General features: G+C 41.9%; 1 protein-coding gene and 1 long non-coding RNA gene across 2 annotated transcripts in view; one reads left to right on the top strand and one right to left on the bottom strand.

The window, feature by feature from the left end:
• Positions 1-26788, bottom strand: part of CHCHD6 (coiled-coil-helix-coiled-coil-helix domain containing 6) — a 248580-nt gene that overhangs the window by 176063 nt on the left and 45729 nt on the right. The window lies entirely within an intron of this gene.
• Positions 951-11162, top strand: LOC144289424 (uncharacterized). Its single transcript, XR_013357301.1, has 2 exons — positions 951-1062; positions 10966-11162. It is a non-coding gene; the product is annotated as an uncharacterized LOC144289424 (long non-coding RNA).

The raw sequence follows: 26788 nt of genomic DNA, 5'->3' as shown, positions 1-26788 counted from the left end.
CAGTATCTTAGAAACACATTTACCAAATGACCCAGCAATCCCACACCTGCAGCATTTACGGTAAAGACACAAAAGTCAGGTTTATAACAAAAAATTATACCTGTATATACATAGGTAGCAGCTTTATTTGTTGCAGCCAAAAACTAGAAACAATTGCCTTTCAAACAGTGAATGGGTAAACAAGCTGCCATACCCAGACAATGGAATACTACTTGGCAATAAAAAGGACGAAGTTATTGACGTACACAGTAATCTGGCTGGAGCTCAAGGGCATTATACTGAGTAAAAAAGAAGTCAATCTAAAAAAATAACATGCCATATGATTCCATTTACATAACTTCTCAAAATGACAAAATTATGCTCATCAGACAAAGTGTTGCTAGATTAGGGTTGAAGAGAGTTTCTCTGGGGTTGATGGAACAATTGTTTCCTTGATTGTGGTGGTCATTAAATGAAAAACAAATATGTATATATATGTGTATATGATAAACATATGTATGATAACATTTGACAGAACTCTATGCCAAATAAATAATATGAATAAAAAACAATGAGTGAATGTGAAAACTGATGAGATTGTACCAGGTCTGAGGTGTAGTTAATGCACTGTACAAAGTCAATTTCCTGGCTGTGACTGCTATACTATGGCAGTGTGTCATTGGCAGAATAATCACCTGTCAAAGATGTCCACACCCTAATCCCGAGAAATATGAATGAGATGAGATTATCCTGGATTATCCAGTAGGCCCAGTGTCAGCACATAAGCCCTTAAAATTGGAGAACTTTTTCTGGCTGGTGGTAGAACAGGGAATCAGGGATTGACTGAAAGCACAAGAAGGACTGGACACCTGCTGGCAGCTTGAAGAAGGAAGAGACACATGGAAGGCATGGGAAGGAGCTGAATTCTACCAACAATCAGAATCAGCTTAGAACAAATTATTGTCCCAAAACTCCAGTGAGAACTGCAGTCCCAGGTGACACCTTGATTTCAGTCCAGTAAGACTCTGAACAGAGAACTGAGGCACCCCACCCCAGACACCTGACTCATAGAGCTGTGAGAGGGTAAGTTAATGTTGTTTTATGTCAAGAAGTGGGTGGTAATTTGTTACAACAGTAAAAGGAAACTACTACAGAGTAGTTTTCAACTAGGGTGAATAAGGGACACACTGGATAACATCTGGAGACAATTTTATTTTTCACATCTAGGGGAGAGCTACCAACATCTAATAAGTAGAGGCCAGGGAAGCTGCTAAGTATCACATAATGTACAAGACAGCCTCCCCACACACACACAAGGAAGTAACCAGCCCCAAATGTCAATAGTTCTGAGGCTGAGAAACCTTGCACTATGGTTATAAAAGATACCATCATTGGGGAAAGGACATGTGGGAATCTCTGCATGATTTTTACAACTTATTTTTTTTAAGATTTTATTTATTTATTCACGAGAGACAGAGAGAGGGAAGCAGAAGCAGGGAGCCCAATGTGGGACTCGATCCCAGGACCCTAAGATCACAACCTGAGCCAAAGGCAGATGCTTAACCAACTGAGCCACTCAGGCGCCCCTATTTTTGCAACTTGTATTGAGCTTAAAATTGTTCCAAATTTTAAATATTTTTTAAAATAAGCCTAATCACAAGAATAACAGAAGGATAAACAGCTTCTAACACTACTAGAAGTAGGTAACATAAATAAATCAAGTGTTTTGGAATCTTGGGCAAATATATAAGCTAAGGGGAAGGAGTGAAGAGGGAGGAAAAATTGAGAAGTATAAGCCAGAGGAAGGACAATGGCATGGCAGATGAAAGTGCCAGAAAAGACCTTTTCTCAGAATGTGGTCAACATCCCAGGGCTGAGAAGGAAATATTGAGTGAGGAGCCCAGGAGAAGTTCAGATAGAAGGCCCCTCTTCCTCAGTGAGCTGCAACACAAAGGTATCTGCTGAGAAGGAGGGATGCCTGGGTGGGGAAAGGCTGTGGAAAAGCTGCTGTGGGCAAATAAAATAGGCATCAGTGAAGGTGGAGCAGTGGTGCTGCAAGGCTGGGTGGCACACATGCATGAGCATGTGCTACCATTCTGCATGGCAGCCCCTTGTGTTCTCCAGCAGCACTCCATAGTTTGGGGGCAGAGAGCACCAACAAGGCCCTGGGCAACAGGGGCATATCTAAGGAATGCAAGAGGAGGAGCTGAGACGTGACAGGGGTCTGTCCTGGGTAGGCAAATGAAACTAGAAGAGGACTAGCACAATAGGGAAGTTTTGAGAATGCAACGAAAGTGAAGAGACAGCTCAAGAGGAAAGAGAGAGAAAAAAGAGCAAACCAGATGGTGAGTCTGTGGTCAGAGAGAACTTCATTCAAGACACTGAAGAGAGATAATTCTGGGACATGGGGTCCAAGCAGAGCCAGCAGCTTTCTAATGTCAAATGAAGATGGGGATCATTGATGAGAAGAAAACTGTAAGGCCAGGGGCATGAAATGAATTCTTACCCAGCCTGTTTGTGGCTAGCACTTCCACTGGCGATTACAGAACCTGCAGGCAGCTTTCAAGACTTCTCTTTGTACAAGGCATGGTGTCTCCCAAAGAGAGCAAGAAATATATGCCTATTGGGAATAGGTAGACTCTCCCTTGCCTTAGTCCATTCAGGCTGCTACAACAAAAATACCATAGATACAGTGGCTCATAAACAACAGAAATTTATTTCGAAATAAGTATCAAAGCTTCAGATCAGCGAACTAGAGGCTTGGAAGTCCGATGTCAAAGTGCTAGCAGATTCAGTGTCTGAAGAGGACCTACTTCCTGACTGCACAGACAGCTCATTTCTTACTGAGTCCTCATGTGGCAAGGGAGCCCTCTGGGGTCCCTTTTATCAGCACTAAAACCATTCATAGGGCTCTACTCTCACGCCCTAGTCACCTCCCTGAAGGTCAAGGACAGGGCTTTGTGGAGGCCTCTGCTCTATTTGCCTGCCCAGCATCCACTTCCACTGCTGGGAAGAGCAGGTGATTGGGGTTGGGGAGGCATTATTCCCCCTCCCAAAGTGGACAGGCGCTCTTGGCCAGACAGTCAGTCAAAGTGCTCCACCCTCCACTAGCAAGGATGTCTTGCTCAGGATATGAAATGACAGACTGAGGAATGCTGGAGCAGTGTCCCTCCTAATGCCATGCAAGGACTGACTGACTACCCTAAGAGCACCACCAACCAGACCCTGGTTCTAGCTATCTTCTTTCAATGCCTGCTTCTTCAGATTTCTCTTTGCCCTGGTGAGTTTCCCGATATCCTTCCAATATCCTTCCAATAAAGTCATGCTCTTTTGCTGGAGTTAGCCAGAGGAAGCTTTTGTTGCTGGAACAGAACTTAATAAAAAGCAGCAGCAGACTGGAATCCAATGGCTAGACTCCCTTTCTCTACAGCATGTGACATCAGCCTGGGCCTCACCCACCATCAATGTAAAGTGATGCCAGGTGGTCTGCAGTCAGAAAGCCAGAACAGGCACTAAAATCACCAGGGAAGTGGGCATCATCCAAAGACTAGGAGATATAGGGATCCCTGGGTAGCACAGCGGTTTAGCGCCTGCCTTTGGCCCAGGGCGCGATCCTGGAGACCCAGGATCGAATCCCACGTCGGGTCCCGGTGCATGGAGCCTGCTTCTCCCTCTGCCTATGTCTCTGCCTCTCTCTCTCTCTCTCTCTCTCTCTCTCTCTGTGACTATCAAAAATAAATAAAAATTAAAAAAAAAAAAACAAAGACTGGGAGATACAGAAAGGCCTGGCATTGTAGAAATGCAAGGGCAAGAACAGAGCACAACAAACAGGCAGCCCCTTCATTATTCAATTACTCACTTTGTAAATCGAGAATTAATGTTCACGGGTTCTGGTGAGTGACATAATTACAATTTAAAAAGGGCAATTAATCATCAGCTTGTTGTTCACTCCCTTGCTGGGAGCTGCTTGCTGCATGAACACCAGTAAAGCCACAAAAGGATTAAACTGTACACAAATGAGAATGACCACCAAATTCCAGCCTCTTTTGGCCCCCTCTCCTTGCAACTCTTCCGACTAGGCTCAGCCACACGGGATCTCTACATCTGTTTCTCATTTCTCCTGTGACATTCCTCCACCCTTCCCAAGGCTCCACCTTCTGAACAGTGCCCCCTCCCCTTTGCTTCTAGTGAAAACAACAGGGCTTCCTAACTCTGCGTGCTGCAAGGGAAGAAAAAAACCTGGGGTCTCCAGCTATCAGCTTTAAGGGGCTAGAAAAGAGAGAGTGGGGGGAACAGGTTGAGAGAAGGCAGGAAGAGGGCAAGAGCAGGAGAAAGTCAGGAGGAGGAAAGCGGGTGGAGTGACACTCAACACAGGCACCAGAACGCTGACATCTGGCTCTGAAAGCAGGGCAGGCCAGCATCTTCTCAGGACCACCTCTTCTGTCCACTCAAGTCATCCTTCTTCAGTCTGACCCCCTGGCTGATGCCCAGCTGCTCAATTGGACTCCAGGAATCCAGCCACGAGCCAGAGGCATTTCTGGTTTCTTCTAACAGATCAGAACAAAAAGTTCTCCCAAAAGATGCACTTCCAGGGGAAGGACCTTTAAAGGAAAAACTTCAAGGATCTAGTTCCACTGCATGAAACTTGGGACCAGAATGAGTATTTGCGTCTTGATGCTACCACTGCTTCAGGCCAAATCAGAAAGTTATTACTTCTAATTCTTGAGCTCAAAAATGGCCACGCTAGCCTGAGACTTCTGAGAGCACAGGTATTTGTCTCAGCCTCTTCCCTAGGCATCCCTGTAAAAATTCCACAGCAGACCCTGTGCATGGCCATCCTGCAGCCATTCCCACAAGGCTGCTACCTTCCCTAGTTTTGTGGGAAGTGAACGCCTCTAATCTCAGGAAAAGCAGCTCTCTCTGCCAGCGTCGGGGGAAAGCTGGGACCAACCTAAACCAACCATGGTAATCCCGTTCTCTCTTGCCAGTGATTGGTCTGAGATGCCCGTATGTCCCAGTTCCTGCCAAGGAGACGTGTGTAAGTCACTAGGCAACTGTTCTGCCTAAAAGCAGACAGACCCATGCCCTTTCCCCTTCCTCCTTGAGACATTGGTGTAGGACTCAATCCCTGTGACCACAGGGAATGCTGGTATGAGGATTCAGTATCCAGGTTGAGAATGACCAGACTAGCCCAGGTTAAGAACAACCCTCTGAGGCAAGGGAGAACTTGGCAAAGAGTAAGGAATCATTTGTGTTAAGCAGCAGGAAAAGATAATATAGGAACACTTTCTTGTATATGCATACAAGAAACCAGCAACCTCTGGACAAACATATAAGTCTTACTAGCCCAAGGCAGGGAGCCAGGTGGCCAGAGGAACAGAGTGAAGAAGATTTTTTTTTTTGTATGCCTCTTGTACTTTTTTGGCTTTTGAGTCATATCAAGATATTACCTATTCAAAAATAAAACAAAAAGTAAAAAAAAAAAAAATGAATAGAGAAAATATAAGGGAGGAGGAATGTTCCCTTAGGTACATCCCTAACCTTCATTATTTGAGTGCCCCCTGGTGATTTTTGCAATATCTGTGCATCACCTTATTTTTTTTCTTAAAAATCTCCCTTTTTTACTTACATTTGTTTTAAAAATTTATATAACTAGCAAAAATGGAAGATCATTATCACTTGTCATTAATAGAAGCTACATGTAAAAATGAATACAATGAAAACAAGACATTCTTAAATTTTAAATGGCTAGATCTCCAAGTTTGACATGCACATTCCATTTAACAAAAAAAAGAAGTATTAGTGTTACAAACATTTAAGTATCATACTTTGTTTTTTAAATAACAAAAAGTTAAAATAAAACTGAAAAAATCCTAATCCCTGTATGATTCACTTATTACAGTATTAGTGATGTGAGCTCACTGGCAAGATCTAGGAGACATTCAAGACTCAATCAGGGAGAATATTTTCTCATACTCTCATCGATCAGGCCTCTATTGCACACTCTGATTCACTCAAAAGTCCAGTATATATTACAGGCTGAGCTGGATGCTGAAGGGAATTAAAGATAAATAAGACATAACTTTTTCTTGCCCTAAGGAGTTTATAACTTAATGGGGCAGGTAAGATAAATATATAGTAGAAGTGCTTCATACCTACATTTATCTATTATGAAATCAACTATCTAATCCAGCAAAAAACTACACACTCAGAACAACTCAATGGAGAAAGAACAGTCTTTTCAACACATGGTGCTGGGACAAATGGACATCCAGACTTCTATCAAGAATGGAGGTAGACCTCTTCCTTATACCATACACAAAAATTAACTCCAAGTACATCACATATCTAAATGTAAGAGCAAAAACTATAAACCTCTTTGAAGAAACATAAGTGCCAATATTTAATATTTGGGGCTTTGGGCTGGCCAAAGCCTTCTAAGATGTGACACCAAAAGCAAAAGGAACAAAGAAAAATAGGTACACTAGACTTCATCAAAATGTAAAACTTCTGTGTTTCAAAGGATACCATTCTGTGAAAAGATGCCCAAAGAAAAATTTTGCAACTCACCATTCACATAATGCATTACTATATAGAATATTCAAAAACTTCCTAACAACTGAACAATAAAAAGACAAATAAATCAATTAAAAATGAGCCAAGGATCTGAATAGACAGCTCTCCAAAGAAGATGTACAAATGGCCAATAAGCACATGAAAAGATACTCAACACCATTAGCTATTAAGAAAACACAAATCAGAGTCACGGTGAGATAGCACTTCACACCCACTAGATGTCTATACTAAAGATGACATAATAACAAGTACTGGTGAAGATGTAGAGATGTGAAATGGTACAGGCTGCTACTCTGGTAAATAATCTGGCCACTCCTCAAAAGGTTAAACACAGAATTAGCATATGATCCAATAATTCCAGTCCTAAGCATATACCCAAGAGAAATGAAAACATATGTCCACAGAAGAATCTGCACATAAATGTTCACAGCATCATTACTTATAATTGCTAAAAAGCAAAAACAGCCCAAATGTCCATCAACTGACTGATAGATATGTAACATGTGGCATAACCACACAATACTACCTGTCAATAAGAAGAAATGAAGTACTGACACATGCCATCACACAGATAATAAACCTTGAAAACATGATGCTTGAGAAGCCAGTCACAGAAAGACCACATATTGTATGATTGCACTTAAATGACTTATCTGGGACAGGTAAATCCACAGAGACAGAAATCTCCCAGGGCCAAGAGAGAGCTGATGGAAAGCCCATTAAGATCATCTGACACCGAGCAGAGAATTTCTTTTGGGGGTAATGAAAACGTCCTAATCTTAGATTGTGGTGATGGTTGCACAACCCCATGAACATAGGAAAAATCACTGAATTGGACATGTGAATTATATTTCAGTAAAAGAGTTAAAACGAAATAAAACAAAGTTTCTAAATTTGAAAATGGAGAAACAGCGCCATTCTTCTTGATGAACAAATGCCTTGGAAAGGAGCTCACTGTGCCTGTTGCAGGGCTGCCACACCTGACCCAAGCGCACTGAGCCCTACCACGGAAAGTGGGCTGTGGGTGTTCCCATGGAGGCAGAAGACCTGCCTCCTAGAGTCCACATCAGTACCTGCGTGTCTCCTAGAGTGTGAATACCTCTCTAGTGTTGAAGACCAGTGCTTTTCCTACAACACAGTCCCAAAACACAAGCCAATTATTTCACCTGATGCTGAGCTACAAAGAAACAGTGATTCACCTAACATGGTAGAAAAATAATGAGTACACTGAACTCTAAAACATAACCCAGTCTTCCTTCTTAAAGGGTATATGTGGGTAGTTTACTGTACAAATTGACCTGGGGTCTGGATACCCTGGAAAATGAAATGCAACTAAATAAAAGATGGATACAACCAGTTGATAAGGAAATGTTATGGGGTTCAAAGGAGAAAAGAAGAAATGACACGTTCCCAGCAGGATGGTAAGGGAAGAATAAGGCTGGCTTGGAAGGTGGAGTCTGAGCTACACTGGGAGAGTGGACAAGGCCAAGACAGGTGGGATGGCACAGAGGATGTTCTCGGCAGAGGCTCAGAGAAGGGAGATAGGGAGGGACAACAGGACCCCAAGATTGGAGGCCAGGTTTCTTAGCCCAGATCTGCTGCTTTCTAGCCTAGGGCAGGATGGTTAACCTCTCTGGCCCCAGTTTCCTGATCTATAAAATGGAATTAACACCAAATTTAATTGAATCTAAAATACCATCAACTATAAGATGAACCATTATTCCATTTTCACCAAGAAAAAAAAAATGAGTTACAAGATATCACTGAATATAAAATGCATCCCTAATTCAAAGATGTTAAAAAATGAAAAAATGCTCACCTCAAAACTAATAAAATATGGTAATGATAAATACTTACAAGGTTGATGTGAGAATTAAATGAGTAATTATATGTAAAAGAAATGTTCTTGGTGCTGTTATCAATATTAATTGAACAAAAATTTATTAGACAAGTACTCTCAGGCCCTCTGGATAAGACACATATGGTCCAGTCCCTACATATGTTATATCTATCCAAATGGCAAGAGTAAAGAGGGATGGGTGAAGATGAGAGATGTGTATGCATTTAAGCTCCAGTCACAGGGAGTCGTGGTTTGACTGGAATATAAACTGATGTTTCATCTTACTGGACCAAATAGCAAAGGGGAGATAAGTTCTGAAGTTAAGGAAGAATGAGATGTAATTAAAATGACCCATGAAAAATGTTTACATCCCCCATGAAGTACATATACATTTTTACATTCAATTCTGTATGACCGTACATATGTAGTACACATACAGCACACAACACAGTGTACAGATGCAAAATACAGCGAGGGGCCATGTTGTACAAAGAAAAACTTAACGCTAAAATCATACTACTCACTGTCAGCAAGATGTTCCAACTACAAGAGGAACAGAAAAACCAAGACAAGCAGAGCACAACAGATTCAGGTTCCCCCCATACTCAGTATAGGCAACACCCATAGGCAATAGCAGCCATGCTGACCACTGAGTTCTTCTATCTCAGGTCACATTGGCTCTGTGATGCTGGGTCTGGGAGCTTGTAAATCACATTTGGGCTTGGCTGGCTGGCTCCTTAAAGAGTCTTTCCAACAAGGGGCACTAGAAGAAAACAGCAAGGATGGAGGAGAAAGATTTGCTGCTCCTTCTTCCTGGGTGCCTCTTCAGTCCTTCCGGTTCTTGGCACCACCACCCCAGCAATACTCCCTCCCTGGCAACACACTACCTTTGTGGCAATAGTTAATTCTAGTTTGCAGATTTTCCAAAACCTGCAGCATGGACTTCATACACCCTACCACCAGAACAAAAGGCCCAATCAAGCAGTACCTTTCTTCAAAACTCCAAGTTTCCATGGGGCCCTTCCCTTCACTGCCTGAGTTTTAATAACTGCAACTTCTCCCTTTGATTCCCCAGCCCTGCAGATAGGAGCTGCTTCCTGCAGCTGCTACCTCCAAAATACTTCAGTGTTCCCATCTGACCTTTTGATAACTTAGCTAATTTTATATGTGGTTATTGGTTCTTAATAAGCTCTCTCTGTTCAAATAATTGCAGTGGTTTCTGTCTCCTGGCTGGACCATAACTACTACAGCAGCAGATTACCCTTCTCTTTCCATCTTCAATTCTCTCTCTCTCTCTCTCTCTCTCTCTCTCTCCGAGAAGAGGTAATGCAAGAGGAAAAAAAAATTAGGCCAATAAACATGAAAAATATTCAACCTCCACTTGAAACCAAAGAAACAAAAATTAATACTAGGAGACATCAATTCTGCCTATCAGATCATCAAAGATGAAAAAGGCTGATAATTCCCAGTGCTGGCTGCATGCACTCTCATACACTGTTGTTAGGAATGTAAAAACTGGTATTATCATTTTATGGAGAGAAGTCCAACAGGATGTGTCAAAAATCTTCAATATCTGAGTCTTAAAAAATAAGACAATGCAGAAGTAGTTACATTTCTTCCTATTCCTTCTGGTAATACACCTAAAAACTCTGTACATAATACATACAAGATATATATAAGAATAACCCGAAAGAGGGTCTGACAGGGGGCCCTGCGACCCAAAGAATGACATGGCAGGGAGTTTTAGAAGGTTTCTTTTTGTCTCATATATCCTGAACTGAGTGCTCAAAGACATTGGTAAATGGGAGCCCAAAAGCCCCCCCCAGAAAGCTTGCTTTTTCTAGCCCAAGGACTAGGCAAGACAAAACTTTGAGATAGTAACAAGCCTATCCAGCCTAATACCACAGAAAACACTGCAGCCCCACCCCTACTGGGGAGCCTGGACTGCTACCGTCACACCAAGATGCCCTGAACCATCCCTGCTGAGGTGATGTCAGAGAAAACCAGGCGGAAAGGCAGATCCCTGACCCCTGTCCAGCAGTAGTGAGGCCTCCCTCCTGCACTCATATAAGTGGAGATCACTTACACAGCACTCTAGCCAGAGTGGTGTCACCAAAGGCCTAGTGGAAAGCTGCAACTCCCAGTTCCAGGAATCTACAAGATGACACAGAACTGTATCTATACATTTTACCAATGTCAAATTTCCCAGTTTTGATATTATATTACCTTTACATAAGATGTAACCTTTGGGAGAAACTCCATAAAGGGTACATGGGGCCACTCTCTTTGCAACTTCCTATTAATCTATAATTATTTCAAAATAAAATGTAAATGCAAAAAAGTCATGGGAAACTGTGGGCAGGACACATCCTATAACTTGACCTGAGGTCATTGCTACAGGTCGTTACACATTGCATTTGTCAAGGTCATCAACCTGAACACTTAGTGTGTGTAGACTCTACTGTATTTAAATTATACCCCACTAAAAATTATTTAAAGTAATAACCTGTTCAAATACCTAAATCCATATTAATACCAATTACACAGAAAGTAACTTTTTTTTTATACAGGAGAATACCAATTCATAAATGCAGCAGAAATTACAGAAATACAAAATGATGATTTTGCACCACCTGCACATTGATTCAGACAAGAATCATCAATGGAAAGGAAAATGGCAGAGTAAGTAGCTCCAACCTCTTATCTTCCCACAGAAACATTGAAAATCAAGCAGAAAAAAAAAAAAAAAAGGAAAATCAAGCAGAAACTATCAGAACCAGCTATGTGAGAACCCTGAAAAACAGCCAAAAGTTTACAGCAACCAATAGAATGTAGAATTAAAAAAAAAAAAAAAAAAAAGTAATTTGGAAACAGTAGAAAAGCTCTGTGGCATTCTTACTTGTCCTTCCCCCTCCAAGGCTCAGTAGCAGTTTCTGTTGCCAATGTGGAACCCTAATCCCCAGTTACAGAGGAAGCAGATCTTACTTGTAAATTACTGTGTATGATTTTTCTAACCTGTCTGGGGGCTCCCTGAAGGACTTATGCAAGGCACATTTCTCCTGTTTTCACCTACCTCAGCACTCAGGTTAAAAGAGGGGCAAGTGCTTCTGGGGAAAATGATAACAATTCAGACAGACAACAGACCACCTGGGAAGAAAAGTTAGGGAAGATTCTTTGAAACATTAAGACATACTTTAAAAATCCACACACATATATATATAGGGGGCTTCTGGCTGGCTCAGTCAATGGAGCGTGTGACTCCTGAACTCAGGGCTGTAGGTGCAAGTCCCATGTTGAATGTACAGATTCAAAAAAAAAAAAAAAAAAAAAAAGGTGGGGCACCTCGGTGGTTCAGTTGGTTAAGCATCCAATTCTTGATTTGGCTTAGGTGATGGTATTATGATCATGAGATTGAGCCCTGCATCAGAATCTGCTTAAATGGGGAATCTGCTTGAGATTCTCTCTCTCCCGTTCCCTCTGCCCCTCCCCCCTGTTCTTGTGCTCTAAAATAAATCCACCAATCTTTAAAAATAAATAAAATAAAATCTCTTTTTTTTAATTCCATATATACAGGAACATTTGGAAAGCTACCCATAGGCCAAGGGCAAATCAGATACTCAGACAAGATTTGAGAAGACCCCAACTTTTCACTTTGTGCTGACTTCTAGGCTCAATATAAGCCTAACTGTTGAGAGGGTGCCCAGCATAAGCCAGGCTGCCAAGGACTAAGAAAGTGTCTGGATTTTTGTTTTGTTTTTCCTTATTCTCTGGTGTGTTGTTGTTTAAGCCCCTGACATTAAAAGAAGTTCTTACCAAAGTATTAGCTGACAGAAACTAAAGAAATAGAGATTTCAGTTACTATATGCAACAAGGAATATAATCTTTACAAAAATAGTTTAGAAAAATCATTAAATAGGTAGATTGCTATGGCCTTAAAAAAAATTTTGGGGGGCAGCCCAGGTGACTCAGCGGTTTAGCGCCACCTTTGACCCAGGATCAAGTCACACATCAGGCTGCATGGAGCCTGCTTCTCCCTCTACCTGTATCTCTGTCTCTGGCTCTGTCTCTCTCTCTCTCTCTCTCTCTTTGTGTCTCTCATGGATAAATAAAATCTTTAAAAAGATTTTTTTTAAAAACTGTAAACCGTGGGAAAAAAAAGAATCTGATTCCAGAGCTACAACAGTATTATACTCCAATGTCCTGTGTTCAACAATAACAACTAATAAAAAGGCACACAAGGATACAGTAAACAGGAAAGCATAGCCCATTCAAAGGAACAAAACTAATAAAAATGGTCCCCAAAAAAGCCCAGACATCAGACTTACTACACAAAAATCATTTAAACATGTTCAGAGAGATAAGGGAAAACATGGATATGTAACAAGGGAAATCAAAAGAATGATACATAAACAAAATGAGAATGCCAATAAGGAGATAGAAACAATTATAAAAGAACCAACCAAAAATTTTGGTAGCTGAAATGAAAACTCACTAGAGGGGTTCAATAGCAGGTCTGAGCATGCAGAAGGAAGACTCAGCAAATGTTAAGATAGGGTAACAGGAAGTATTGAGTCTAAGGAGCAGAAAGAAAAAAGTGGAAGGAAAGAGAAATAGCCTTCAGGAGATTGGGAGAACTAACACTTGCATTATGGGAGTTTCCATGGGAGAGGAGAGAATGGAGCAGAAAGAATATCCGAAAAAACAATGGCTAAGACTCCCCAAATATGATGCAAGACATAAATGTACAAATCCAAAAAGCTCAACAAACTTCAGGTAGAATAAATTTTAAAATATCCACATGATGATCAAATTATTAAAGAAAAGATATTCAAGCAGCAAAAGAGAAAGTACTTATTATATACAAGGGAGCCTCAGAAAGATTAGCTGATTATTCTCTGAAACCATGGAAGTTAAAAGACAATAGGAAGACACATCTAAAGTATTGGAAAAAAACTTTCAACCAGGAATTCCATACCCTGCAAAACTGTCCTTCAAAAAATGAAAGAGAAATTAAGACATGCCTACACAAACAAAATCTGAACCTGTTCATTATCACTAGACTTGCCCCACAAGAAATACTACAGGGAATCCTTCAGGTTGAAATGAAAAAACACCTAGAGAGTAACTTAAAGCTGTTATTAAGAAATAAAGATCTCGGGGATCCCTGGGTGGCTCAGCGGTTTAGTGCCTGCCTTTGGCCCAGGGCGCAATCCTGGAGTCCCGGGATCGAGTCCCATGTTGGGCTCCCAGCATGGAGCCTGCTTCTCCCTCCTCCGGTGTCTCTGCCTCTTTCTCTCTCTCTCTATGTGGAAAGGAAAGGAAAGGGGAAAGGGAAAAGAGAAAAGGGGAAAGGGGAAAGGGAAGGGGAAAGGGCGGGAAAGGGAAGGGGGAAGGAAAGGGAAAGGAAAGGAAAGGAAAAAGGATTTATTCCCTACATGATTTAAAAGACAAATGCATAAAAAATAATTATAAGTTTGTTACTGGGCATAAATTAAAATATAAAAATATAATTTGGGAAAACCATAACATAAATAGGGAGACAAAGTTGTATAAGATAAGTGCTTTTTAACTTTTCATTGTAATTAAACATATATAATATAAAATTTACCATTTTACCAGTTTTAAGTGTATAGTTTAATTGGCATTAACTACATTTAAAATATTGTATAGGGGATCCCTGGGTGGCTCAGCGGTTTGGCGCCTGCCTTTGGCCCAGGGCGTGATCCTGGAGTCCCGGGATCGAGTCCCACGTCAGGCTCCTGGCATGGAGCCTGCTTCTCCCTCCTCCTGTGTCTCTGCCTCTCTCTCTCTCTCTCTCTCTCTCTCTATCATAAATAAATAAATAAATCTTTAAAAAATAAAAATAAAAATAAAATAAATAAAATAAAATATTGTATAACCATCACCCTATCCATTTCCAGAACTTTTTCATCATCCCAAAGAAAAGTTCCTATCAATTAAACAGTTAACTCCTTCTGCCTGTCCCCCAGGCCTGGTAACCCTCTATTCTACTTTCTGTCTCCATAAATTAGGAGCAGAGTTTTTTTATGCTACTGAATTTAAGTTGGTATCAATTCAATTAGATTGTTATAAATTTAGGATGCTAAATGCAATCTCCATGGCAACCACAAAGAAAAAATCTAAAGAATATACACAAAAAGAAACAGGAATCAAACTGGTTCACTACATAAAAAATCAAGTAAACAAAAAAGAAGGCATTAATGGGGGAAAATGAGGGTCAAAATGAACTATAAAGCATATGGAAGACAAAGAGAAAAAAGGCAGGATTAGTTCTTCCTTCTCAGTAATTAAACGTAAATGTACACTCCAATCAAAAGGCAGAGACTAGCAGAAGAGATGAAGGCCATGATCCAACTATATGCTATCAACAAGAGAACTACTTTAAGTCCAAGACACATGGGTTGAAATTGAAAGATATTACACCCAGAAAAGTTGGATGGCCATAATAATGTCAGGAATAAACAGACTTTTAGTCAAAAATAGTCACAAGGAACAAATAAGAGCATATTGATAAAAGGGTCAATTCATCAAGAAGAAATAGCAATTATAACATATATACATCAAATAGAGCCCCAAAGTATATGAAGCAAACATTGACAGAATAAAAGAGAGAAATACACTGTTCTACAATAAGAGTCAGAGACTTCAATGCCTCACTTTCAATAATGAATAAAACATTTAGACAGTGTATCAATAAGAAAATAGAGGGCTTGAACAATGCTATAAACCAATTAGTCCTAACAGAACACTCGTAGAACAGAACTCTCTACCATAGACTGTATGTTAGGGCCACAAAATAAGTCTCAAGAAATTTTTAAAAATTGAAATCAGAGAAAGCATCTTCTCTAACCACAATGGAATGAAGCCAGAAATTAATAAGAAAAGGAAAACTTAAAAATGTACAAATATGTGGAAAATAAACAATATAATCTTAACCTACAGGTCAAAGAAAAAAACAGAAGCAAAATTACAAAATGCCTCAATATGGATGAAAATGAAAATAACACACCAAAATGTATAGAATGCAGTAAAGGTAGTGCCTCAAGAGAAATTTGCAATATAAATGCTTACATCTAAAATAGAATATCTCAAATCAACAACCTAAGTTTATACACCTTGAGGAATTAGAAATAGAAGAGCAAACCAAAGTTGGCAAAGGGAAGGAGATACAAAAAGGGAAGGAGAAGGACAAAAAGATTAGAAATGGAGGAAAACAAAATAGAGAAAAAATCATAGATCATGAGTTAAACCAAAAGTTGGTTCTTTGAAAAGATTTTAAAAGTTGATAAACCTTTAGATAGACAAAGGGGGAAAAGTAGATACAAATAACTAAAAATGAGAAATGAAACTGGGGGCTAAGTCTACAAAAATAAAAAGAATGAAAGAAAGTATTATAAACAATTATATGCCAACAAATTGGATAACCCAGAAGAAATGTACACAATTCTAGAAACACACAAATTGCTTAAACTGACTCAAGAATAAATAGAAAATCTCAAAGAACTATCATAAGTAAAGAGACTAAATCAGTAATCAAAAACCTCCCAACAAAGAAAAGTCCAGGACCAGATGGCTTCACTGGTAAATTCAACCAAACATATAAAGGTTTAATAGCAATCCTTTTCAAACTAATTCAAAAAGTACAGAGAAGGGAACACTTCTTAACTCATTCTGTAAGATCAGCATGACATCAACAAGAAAAAAGCCAGATAATGACATCACAAGAAAAAAAAAACAACACTATAGGCCATTACCTCTTATGAATAATAGCAAACCAAACCCAATACCATAGTATAAGGATTTTTATACTATGACCTATTGGATTTATACCAGGAATGCAAGACCAGTTCAACATGAGAAAATCAACCAATATATTACATCACATCAAAAGAATGAACGGGGGCGGGGGGGAAACAGGATCATCCCAATTAATGCAGAAAAGGCAGGAATCTGTTAAAATCCAATGCCTTTTCATAAATAAAAACTCTCAGAAAAATAAAAATAAAAGGAGACTTCTCACCATGATAAAGGCCGTATGTAAAACACCCACAGCTAACACCATGGTCAATTAGTGAAAGATCAAAAGCTTTCCCCCTAAAATCAGAAACAAAGTAAGAGTGCCCACTTTTACCACTCTGTTCAAAATTGTAACTGTTAAGTTCTGGCCAGATCAACTAGGTAAGAAACAGAAATAGAAGGAATCCAGATTAGAAAGGAAGAAAACCATCTATTTGCAGATAACATGACTGTTTATATAGAAAATTCCAAAGAATCCACAGGAAAGCTATTTAAGCTAATAATTAATTAAGCTCAGCAAAGTTGCAGGGCACAACATCAACACTCAAACATCAGTCACAATTCTGTATACCAGCAATGAACAACCCAAAAGAAAATTAAGAAAGCAATTTCATTTATAATAGCATCTAAAAGAATAAATACCTAGGAATAAATTTAGGAAAGATATGAAAGACTTGTACATTGAAAACTATGAAACATCACTGAAATTAATGGAAAATGGACCTCAATAAATGGAAAACACCTCATGTTTATGGACTGGAAAAATATTGTTACCAGTGCTAACAGTACTTGAGTTTAAGAGCATCCTTCTAAAATTCATGTCCACCAAAACTTCAGAACATGGACTTACTGGGAAATGGGGCCTTTGCAGATGTAATTAGTTAAAATGAAGTCATACTGGATAAAGGTGGGTCCTAATCCAATATGACTGGTGTCCTTACAAAAGGAGAAAAAATACAGACATAGAGACAGAGACGTAGAGGGAAGAACGTCATGTGAAGACAGAGGCAGAGGTTGAAGTTATACAGCTTCAAGCTGAGGAGCACCAAGGATTTTCCACCAAACACCAGAAATAAGAGAAAAGCACAGAACAGCTTCTTCCCTAGAGCCTTCAGATATAGCATGGCCCTAACATACCTTGATTTCTGGTTCTGTAAGCCATCCTAGTTTGTGGTACTTTGTTTACAGCAGCCTTAGGAAACTAATAAACTACTCAAAGCAATCCATAGATTCAATATAATCCTATCAAAATTTCAACATCTTTTTTTTTTTCCTACTGGAGTCATCAATCCTCAAATTCATATGGAATTGCAGATGGTGAGGCAAACAGCCAAAACGACTCTGCAAAAGAAGGACAAAAATCACACTTCATTATTTCAAAACCTACCACAAAGCTACAGTCATCAAAACTGTGTGGTATAGGCATAAGGATAGATATAGACCAATGGAATAGAATTGAGAGTCTAGAAATAAACCCATATATGTATGGCCAACTAATTTTTGGGTTTTTTTTTTTTTTTTTTAATCTGTGAATGTCTTTATATCCTCACTCTTGAAAGTGGCCAACTGATTTTGGACAAAGGTACTAAGACCATTCAATGGGGAAAGGATAATCCCTTCAGCTGATGGTGCTGGTACAGGTGCAAAAGGTGGAGTTAAACTCCTACTTAGACCATATAAAAAATTAATTCAAAATTAATCAAGGACCTAAGTATAAGAGCTAAAACCATAAAACTCTTAGAAGAAAACACAGAGGTAAATCTTAGTTACCTGTTAATTGGAAATAGATTTTTGGATACAACACTAAAATGTATACACAACAGAAGAAAAAAAAATAGGTAAGTTGGACCACTGAAATGAAAAACTTCTTGCATCAAAGGACATTATCAAGAGAGTGAATATACAACCTACAGAATGTAAAAAAAACATCTGCAAATCACATATATGGTAAGGAACCTGTGTGCAGACTATATAAAAACTCTGATAAGCCAGTAATAAAAAGACAAACGACCCAACTGAAACATGGGCAAAGAATATAAAAGACATTTCTCCAAAGAAGATATATAAGTGCCCAAGAAGTACATGAAGAGATACGCAACATCGCTAGCTATTAGAGAAAAATACAGAACAAAATCCACTTCACACCTACTAGCATGGCTATTAAAAAAAAAAAACATAACAAAAGAAAAAGATGAAAAAGAATAAATGTTGGTGAGGAAGTGGAGAAACTGGAACTCTCAGACACTACTGGTAAGAGCAAAAAATGGCACAGCTACTTTGTTTTGTTTTGTTTTTTTAAAGATTTTATTTATTTATTCACGATAGACATAGAGCGAGAGAGAGGCAGAGATACAGGCAGAGGGAGAAGCAGGCTCCATGTGAGGAGCCTGACACGGGTCTCGATCCCGGGACTCCAGGATTGCACCCTGGGCCAAAGGCAGGTGCCAAACAGCTGAGCCACCCAGAGATCCCCGGCACAGCTACTTTGTAAACAGTATAACAGTTCCTCAAAATACTAAAAATAGAATCTCCATATGATCACACCCAAAAGAACTGAAAGCAGGAACTTGAACAGTATTTGCAGCACATTCATACTCACAGCAGCATTATTCACAACAGCCAAAAGAGCGAAGCAACCTATGTCCATCAACAGATGCATGGATACACAAATGTGTTCTAGACATACGATGGCATATTATTTCTTAAAAAAAAAATAAGGAAATTCTGACACACTACAACATGACTGACCCTGGAAGACATCATACTAAGTGAAATCAGTCAGCCATAGGAAGATAAGTACTATATAATTCCACATATATGCGGTCCCCAGAGTAGCCAAATTCATGGAGACAGAAAAGTAGAAGGATAGTGTGTAGTGGGTACAGAGTTTCTGTGTGAAATGATACATAGTGGTGATGGTTGCACAACACTCTGAATAATCTTAATGCCACTGAACTATACACTTAAAAATGGTTAAAAAAGCCATTTTTATGCTATATATATTTTACCACAATAAAACAATGATGAAAAACCATAAAGACTGTTATGAATGGAATGAGTAGAAAATTACTGGATGAGAAACTTTGGAAACAGGATGTTCCACTCCATCTGAAAGCATTACCCTGCAGATTACTTATTAATCTCAGAGGGGAAAAGGTACTTGTAAACCAGAGAAATCTGGTATACACCACCCTAACCAAGTAAACAAATCTAATGTTACCAATTAGACAAGGTGACATCCTGCATCTCTGGATATGGAACACTCAGAAGAACACAAGCATGTATGTAATCATCTTGACCAAAACACTGAACTGGAGTCCCATCACGGGGAAATGATCAGACACACACAAGCTGAGGAACATTTCACAAAACCACTGGCTTGGACCCTTCAACAGTGTCAACATCCTAAAAAGACTACACAATGCCTGGGCAACTGCTCTATGAGGACACTGGAGAGATGCAGAATCCTTGATTGGGCCCTGGGTTTTTCAAAGACGCCTATCAAGGATGTAATTGAGCCATCCAGGGAAACAGAAGATGGCCCACATATAAGACATAGTCTCTGACTGTTCTACCTTAGTTAGGGAGGAAATGTTCTTGTTCTTAAGAGATGAGACACGTGCTAAAGTGCAGGGATAAGATGATAACACCTGTGGGTAACTCAAGCGACTCACTGGTGGTGACACTGGCCAAGTGAGCGCCCCCACCCCCCATAACCCTGTTGTTTGGCAGGCAGGGAGAATCACTGTGAAAGAGTAATAAGGCTGACCAGCAGCTCATGGAAACTCCACAAATGGGCAGGCAGGCAGAGATCAGAGTCCCTAGAAGAAGCAGGTTGAGAGGAGGAGACAGGGATGCCAGAGGGCCAGCAGGAAGGTCTAGCCATTCTAGGGAGCTGTTAGAAGGAAACAGCGAAGAATGAACTGTTCAACAGAGCACAGAGTAAGATGATGGATCCCAGAGCACAAAAGTCAAGACTGACTCGAGAGGTGCTCACTGCTTATCCTTCACTGGCGATCAATCAGAAGGGAAGGAGCTTAACTTACAACATAAGTATACAGTTTAGACAGATGGAAGGACTTTCTGAAAGAACATATTCAGTCACCTAACAGAGGGGAAGGTTTACAGGGTAGTTTCAAAGCAGTCCCTCTTATAGGGCACCTGCCAGAGGATGGTCTTGCTGGCCCCCTCCATCCTCCTCCCACACTTCAGGGACTCACTGCACATCCCTCCTTGCTCAAACACACACTTGAGCTGTGGCTTGGGAATTAGAGCCAGGTGTCAAAAATGAGTCAGCAATGAACTGGCTTCAGAGATACAAAACCCATGTTTTGAGTTAAAGAGAAAAAAGTCAACCACTTAGAGCAATTCCACATTCATCCCATGAGATCCCCTTTACAGAGACCTCCATTCTCCCAAGTCATTTCCTCATAAGCAGCAACCAATTCACCCTCTACTGTGCCTACTTTCAGACTGAATGGTCAACAAGACATAGTGTAACATGTTCTGATTTGCTCTGAGAAATGAGATGTAGTTCAACACCACTGTGATTTGTAATGCCATTTACATAATTAAACATACAGACAAGTGGCATGAGGAGGTGGATACAGTTAATGGAGTTACAGAAGAGCTAAAAATAGCAGACAGCTACAGGCTGGAGGGGACACTGGGGGTGGCACCTGCTGATGGGCACTGATGGCCATGAAAAGATTGTCAATTCGCCAAGGGTGTCTTTTCTATTTAGCTGAGGCCTTTTAATCAAGATTTTTAAAGCTCCCCATGGACATGGAGCAGCTGGTGGTGGCCTGTTTTACAGATGACAAACTTAAGGTTATCAACAGGGCCACAGAGGGCTTATGGGATTCCAGCTCAAAAAGTTACTGGCAACCTGCAATCCTCTCAAAAGACTACAGAGTAGGTTTATCCAAACCCGAGTTTGGAACTCCATGGGCCTTTGGACTCCCTTCAGCCTTCAGATCTGTATTGTTCAAACCACATGATGTCTTCTTTCTCCTCCAGCTTCTTCCTCCTCTTTTTAAAAGCCTGAACTGTTTCTGGCATTTAAAAATTCCCATAAAGTCCCATATCTCTAGCTGAGCACCCCTGGGCCCACACACAGAGCCAGCAGGGCCATATGAGCCCCACAATGCCCCAGTCCTCACCATTCCCTGTTGTTTATGTTGCCAAATCTCACTTGCTTCTGGGCCTGCTTGGCTGTGGAAGGCATTTCCCTGTATAACCTTTTTTTTTTTTTTTTTTTTTTTTTTTTAATTTATGATAGTCACAGAGAGAGAGAGAGAGGCAGAGACACAGACAGAGGGAGAAGCAGGCTCCATGCACCGGGAGCCCGACGTGGGATTCGATCCCGGGTCTCCAGGATCGCGACCTGGGCCAAAGGCAGGCGCCAAACCGCTGCGCCACCCAGGGATCCCCCTGTATAACTTTTGATCTAGGGGGCAGCCCAGGTGGCTCAGCGGTTTAGCGCTGCCTTTGACCGGTATCGAGTCCCATGTCAGGCTCCCTGCATGGAGCCTGCTTCTCCCTCTGCCTGTGTCTCTGCCTCTCTCTCTCTCTCTCTCTCTCTCACTTTGTGTCTCTCATGAATAAATAAAATCTTAAAAAAAATAACTTTTGATCTAAACCTTTCTTAAAACTGGCTCAGGGTGCCTGGGTGGCTCAGTCAGTTAAGCACCTGTCTTCGGCTTGTCCTGGGTTCGGCCCCAGAAGCATCGGGCTCCCTGCTTCTCCCTCTCCCATTCCCCTCTCATCTAGCCTGTTCCATTCGTGGTGTTTCTCCCAAGATATCTCTGTGCTGTGTGACAGCAACATTTCCTATTTGATCTCCAAGAAATACTTCCTGGCTCTGGTCTGAGTTTGGTGAAGGACCCTGTGTTCACTCTCTCCACTTTCCCAATGAGCTGTATACATCATAAACAAGGCAGCCCTGGCCTTCCAAGGTGCACAAGCCTTTCACCTTTGAGACTATCCTTGCAGAGAAACACATTCCTACTTCGTTTTTATCCCCTGCTCACTACCACCTCATACCTGCTTTACTAATTTTAAAGATCTTTCCCTGGATCTTCTCCAGATATGTTACATCTTTTTTTCTTGAGGCAATGTCCCCAAGCACTACCTATAGTTTTATGAAGGAAAACATAAATATATGATTTTTAAAGACTTTCTTCCATGTGGAAACACACAGAAAGAGGTAGAAATGCATAATACCACCACTAGTCAGTTTACAGGTGTATAAGGATACAAACCAAACACATGTAACATGATTCTTGCCTTAACATTAACATGATATACACAGATTCCAGACAAAGTTAACTAAACCAAGAAGTTACGACTTGTAGAGAGGACCAGGGAGGCACACAGGAAGGATGCCGCACACCAAGTGAGCGAGCACCTGCTGCTTGCCTAGTATGCCACTGGGTGCTCCACCCCATCCAACACTGCCCTTGGCCTACTGGATCACTTCGTGGCTTCCGAAGTCCCACCCACCTCACCTTCTACAGCTCTCCCCCACTCATGTGCATCAGCCTTCCTGGTCTCCTTGCTCCTCCTCAGATTTGCCAAAGAAGCTCTACCTCCCCACTCGCTGTCCCTTCCACCAAGAGAACTCTTGCCCTAGATAAGTCTCATGGATCACTTCCTTACTTCTCTGCTCAAATGTCACCTCCCTATATATAAGAGAATGCACCCAAAGGGGCCTCTTTAGGGGTGATAAAAATGTTTTGGAACTAGGCAGAGGTAATGGTTGCACAATAAAGCAAACGTACAAAATGCCAGTGAATTAATGCTTTAAGATGTTGTGTTATGTGAATTTTATCTTGACAGCAAAGAAGAAAGCACAACTACCCTCACATTGTGTCCTCAGAAAACAAGCCTTGTTTTTCTTCACGATACTGATCATTTGACTTATCTGTTTACTGTGTGTCTCTCTGTATTTATATCCTATACACCTAAAATTCAAGCACAAACGGTGAGAACTTGCTTCGTCCACATCATATCCCAGTGCCTGGCACAGGCCACGGTGTACAGAAAGCACTGGACAGATATCTGTTGAGTGAATAGGCAAATGAATGATTCCTCAGTTAGTCCTTGCACCCTGTGGGGTGGCTGGGTATAACAGATGAGGAAACAGACGCCTCCCTGGCCCTCCAGCCTATGGTGTGGGTGTAACAGCGTAGAGGGAGAGAAGTTTTCAGAAGGGATGCAACCCTGGAAAACCGCTGAGACACAAATTCCACTTCCCCACTGACCCACATGCATAAGTCAGGATGAAAAACCCTCTAGAGCCCAGGGGGGTGTGAGGAAGAGGTTAAAGCAGATGCCACCCTCACTCAGGATGCTAGGTGCTCCAAACAGCCTGTGGCTCTCCCAGCCATTCTTTTGGAGACAAAGGAGAAGTGTTTTAATAATGTTCATCTTTCTTCTTTTACAAAAACTATCGATTCTCAATAGTGGGCGTATTTAACAGAATCACCCAAGAGGCTCCTACTATCTCTATTTCCTCTCTCCACCTCCCTCCGCCCCAGATTCTCATGCATAATGGGGGTGGAGATAAGGCAGAGGGGTGGCCACCCGGGGAAGCTCTGCCCCACAGCACGAGTCTGGAGGTCTGCCCTGTGCAGCAGCTGTAATTTTCTTCTGGCTCTCCAGTATCAGTAGAGACCACCTACTGTGACCAGGGGCTCACATTCTAGCTCTGCTGCTGGGCTTTGGGTAAGTGAGTGAAACTCCCATGCCTCAGAGTCATCTGCAAACCAGGGCTGAGACTGTCCCTACTTAGCAGGGGCATTGTAAGGGCAACTGAGAAATTACATGCAGAGCACCTAGGCCAGGACCAGGCATGAGGAGTGGCTGTATCTACACATGCAGGCGTGGGGGCGCACATGCACAGAGACATACTACAGCATCTTTAACACCTAAGCATTTCACAATAATAAGGTACAAGTAATACTTGTTCCCATTTCATAAATTCAATGACAACAAATTTTTATACAATGAATTTCTGAATAAAAGGAACGACCAGTATTCTTTTTTTAGACTAATGGAATGTTCCATTTTTTTTTCAAGCCACACAAATATATCTGCATTTAATGAGATAGTTGTGCCTACCTGTCAGGCCTAAATAATCGGGCTGCCAAAAAAAGAGCTACAGTGACTCAAATACAGATATATTGCAGAATCCCTGAGGAGCTCAGCACAACTACTAGATTTCAAGAAATGGTGTGAAAGACACTTCCTGATGCCATGCTGTGCAGCAGAGCCTCAGAGATGACCCCCTGGCCAGTGCTATCAACCCAGAGCCCAAGACAGATGCTCTGGGACTTTAGACACAGGCACTAGTTCGGGCCCTTAGACAGGCCAGCTAGGCTCATCTGAGCCACAGGTCCCCCATACAGCCACGAAGCTGAGCGAGACAGACTCGGCACCTGCTCTGTTTCCAGCTCTGATGATCTATAATTGTGTACCTCCCTCCCTCCTGAAGACAGAGCGGCTGCATGCCAGCCAGAACAGACCCTGTGGAGAGCTGTAAGAAGCATTTATACTCAGCTCTAGCTTCTTTTAACCCTCTCCCTCCTCAGGTTCTCTCCGGGTTCCATTTATGTATCTTGTGCCTTCTTTGGCTCTCCCTGGAACCAGGGCAGCTGGCTTGCTTTTCTCCAGGCTATTCTTCTCCATCTACCTGAGGGGCCCTGATTCTCTCTGCAGTCTCCTTTCCCCCAGATTCTAGAATGTGACCACTCATTACCTCGCTGAGGTAATGACCCAGGAAGACACAGCAGTCTCACTTCCTCCTTGTGGCCATCTCCTGGTCTGCCATCAGCTTCTTAACCTGGGGACCCTTCCAAGGGACAGCCACAAAGGCCAAAGGGCTGAAGGAGCCTATCTTCATCTCCAGGGCTCCTAAATGCATCCTTACAGAAAAGGTGGAGGATGGACTCTATGGTGGCTAAAAACAAAAATGATCCCTAAGGAGAAAGACATCAGGGTTCCTAGCAGCAGTTACACAGGCAAAAATCAATCTCTCCTGAAAACCAATTAGGGTAAGCACACAGGATTTTCACTTTGGCAGCTGAGCTGCTCAAAGCCACCTTCTTCTGAGAGCAAACGTCAGAAAGCTTGCTCCTAGACAGGCCAGCCTTCTCTCCCCAGCTCCCTGCTTGCCACAGCCAGTACCTTACACAGAGCTCAGCTGAGAGAGGTGCACCTGGGTGTACTGGCACTGACATTCACAGGGAGGTGTGACCCCTCCCCACAGACTGAGTACCTGGCCTCAGAGCTGAAGGAAAGGCTGTGCTGACCACAAGCCAGCTCACTGAGGACCCAGTGCATATGAAGCACTGGGCGAGGCACTCTGAGTGCGTTTACACTCTACCTTTGCAATGACCCTGTCCCTAATCACAGATGGGGAAACTGATGCCTAGAGATACTTAACCAAGGCCATACAACTTAAGTAGCACAGATAAGGTTTTTTTTGGATGTTTCCCTCTGAAGGCACTTCAGACTCCAGTCCAAAGAACTGGAGCCATATCTACTGCAACTATTTGATGGATTAACACGGTACAGGTTCCTTGCTTTATCTACCTGTATGCCCAGACCAGGCTCACAGGGCTCTCTCTGTGTTGCTGAGAACTCTTTAAAGAAGCACATAGATAATCCTAGTAAGAACCCCCACCCCACCAACTCTTTCTGGAATCTGTACCCCACCTTCCAAGCAGTATTTTCCTAATAAAGGCTCGAGACAGGCCATATCTGTCTTCCTCATCCCTGCCGGGAAAACAGTCCTTAAGAGCTTCTCCAGGCTGCCCTATCTCAAATCTCTCAGGTGGCACCAACTTCCAGCGGGGCTTGGCACGTGGGTGCTGCAGCACTCAGTACCCGCTGCCACCCAGACAGACTCACGCTGGAGTGCTACAGTCCACAGAGCAGAAAGAACAAAGCCTATGGCCCCTCACTTCACCCACCACTGTGGAAAGGCAGCCAATGAAGGCTCTGGGCAGTGTGCCTGTATGCCAGAGAGAAGCTAGGGGAGGCAGGGGGTGGCGGTGATAAAAAGATGAGGTGGAAAAGAGGGGCAGGACCATGAGAATCTGAGAGAAGAATGCCAAGGCCCCGGTAAGGCTAAGACAACTCAGCAAGCTCTTCTAGATGCTGTTTCCACCCAGGCTCTTCCAGTGTTTATGCAGGACTCCACGCCAGTGTCAGCCTGGGCTAGTGCTCTGCGAGCCAGAGCTACAGCAGGCATGCAGGCGGGCTACAGCATGCTCACTAGAATATCATCAGGATGATGTGCACCAGGCCAAGACTCCCTCCCTACCCCTCCTCTGCCACCTTCAGGAGGGCAAAAGGATGGCACAGCTCTTGCTGCCCGCACCTTGGCTTCTCAGCAAAAACAAGCAAGAAAGTCCATTTAGATGCCTACTGGGGGTTCCTTAAACCCAACAAGCTATTTACCACGGAAAGTCCAAGTCACCACTATGTTAGCTCATTTTTCTGTGTCTCTTCTCCAGGCCTTGAAAAATCTCCCTGGCTGTCAAAACCATGGTAGTCCATCCACCCATA

Source organism: Canis aureus, chromosome 19 (assembly GCF_053574225.1).
Source record: "Canis aureus isolate CA01 chromosome 19, VMU_Caureus_v.1.0, whole genome shotgun sequence".
Taxonomy (NCBI): domain Eukaryota; kingdom Metazoa; phylum Chordata; class Mammalia; order Carnivora; family Canidae; genus Canis; species Canis aureus.
The sequence above is the reverse complement of the archived record's forward strand: the minus strand, read 5'-3'. Positions and strand labels throughout refer to the sequence as shown.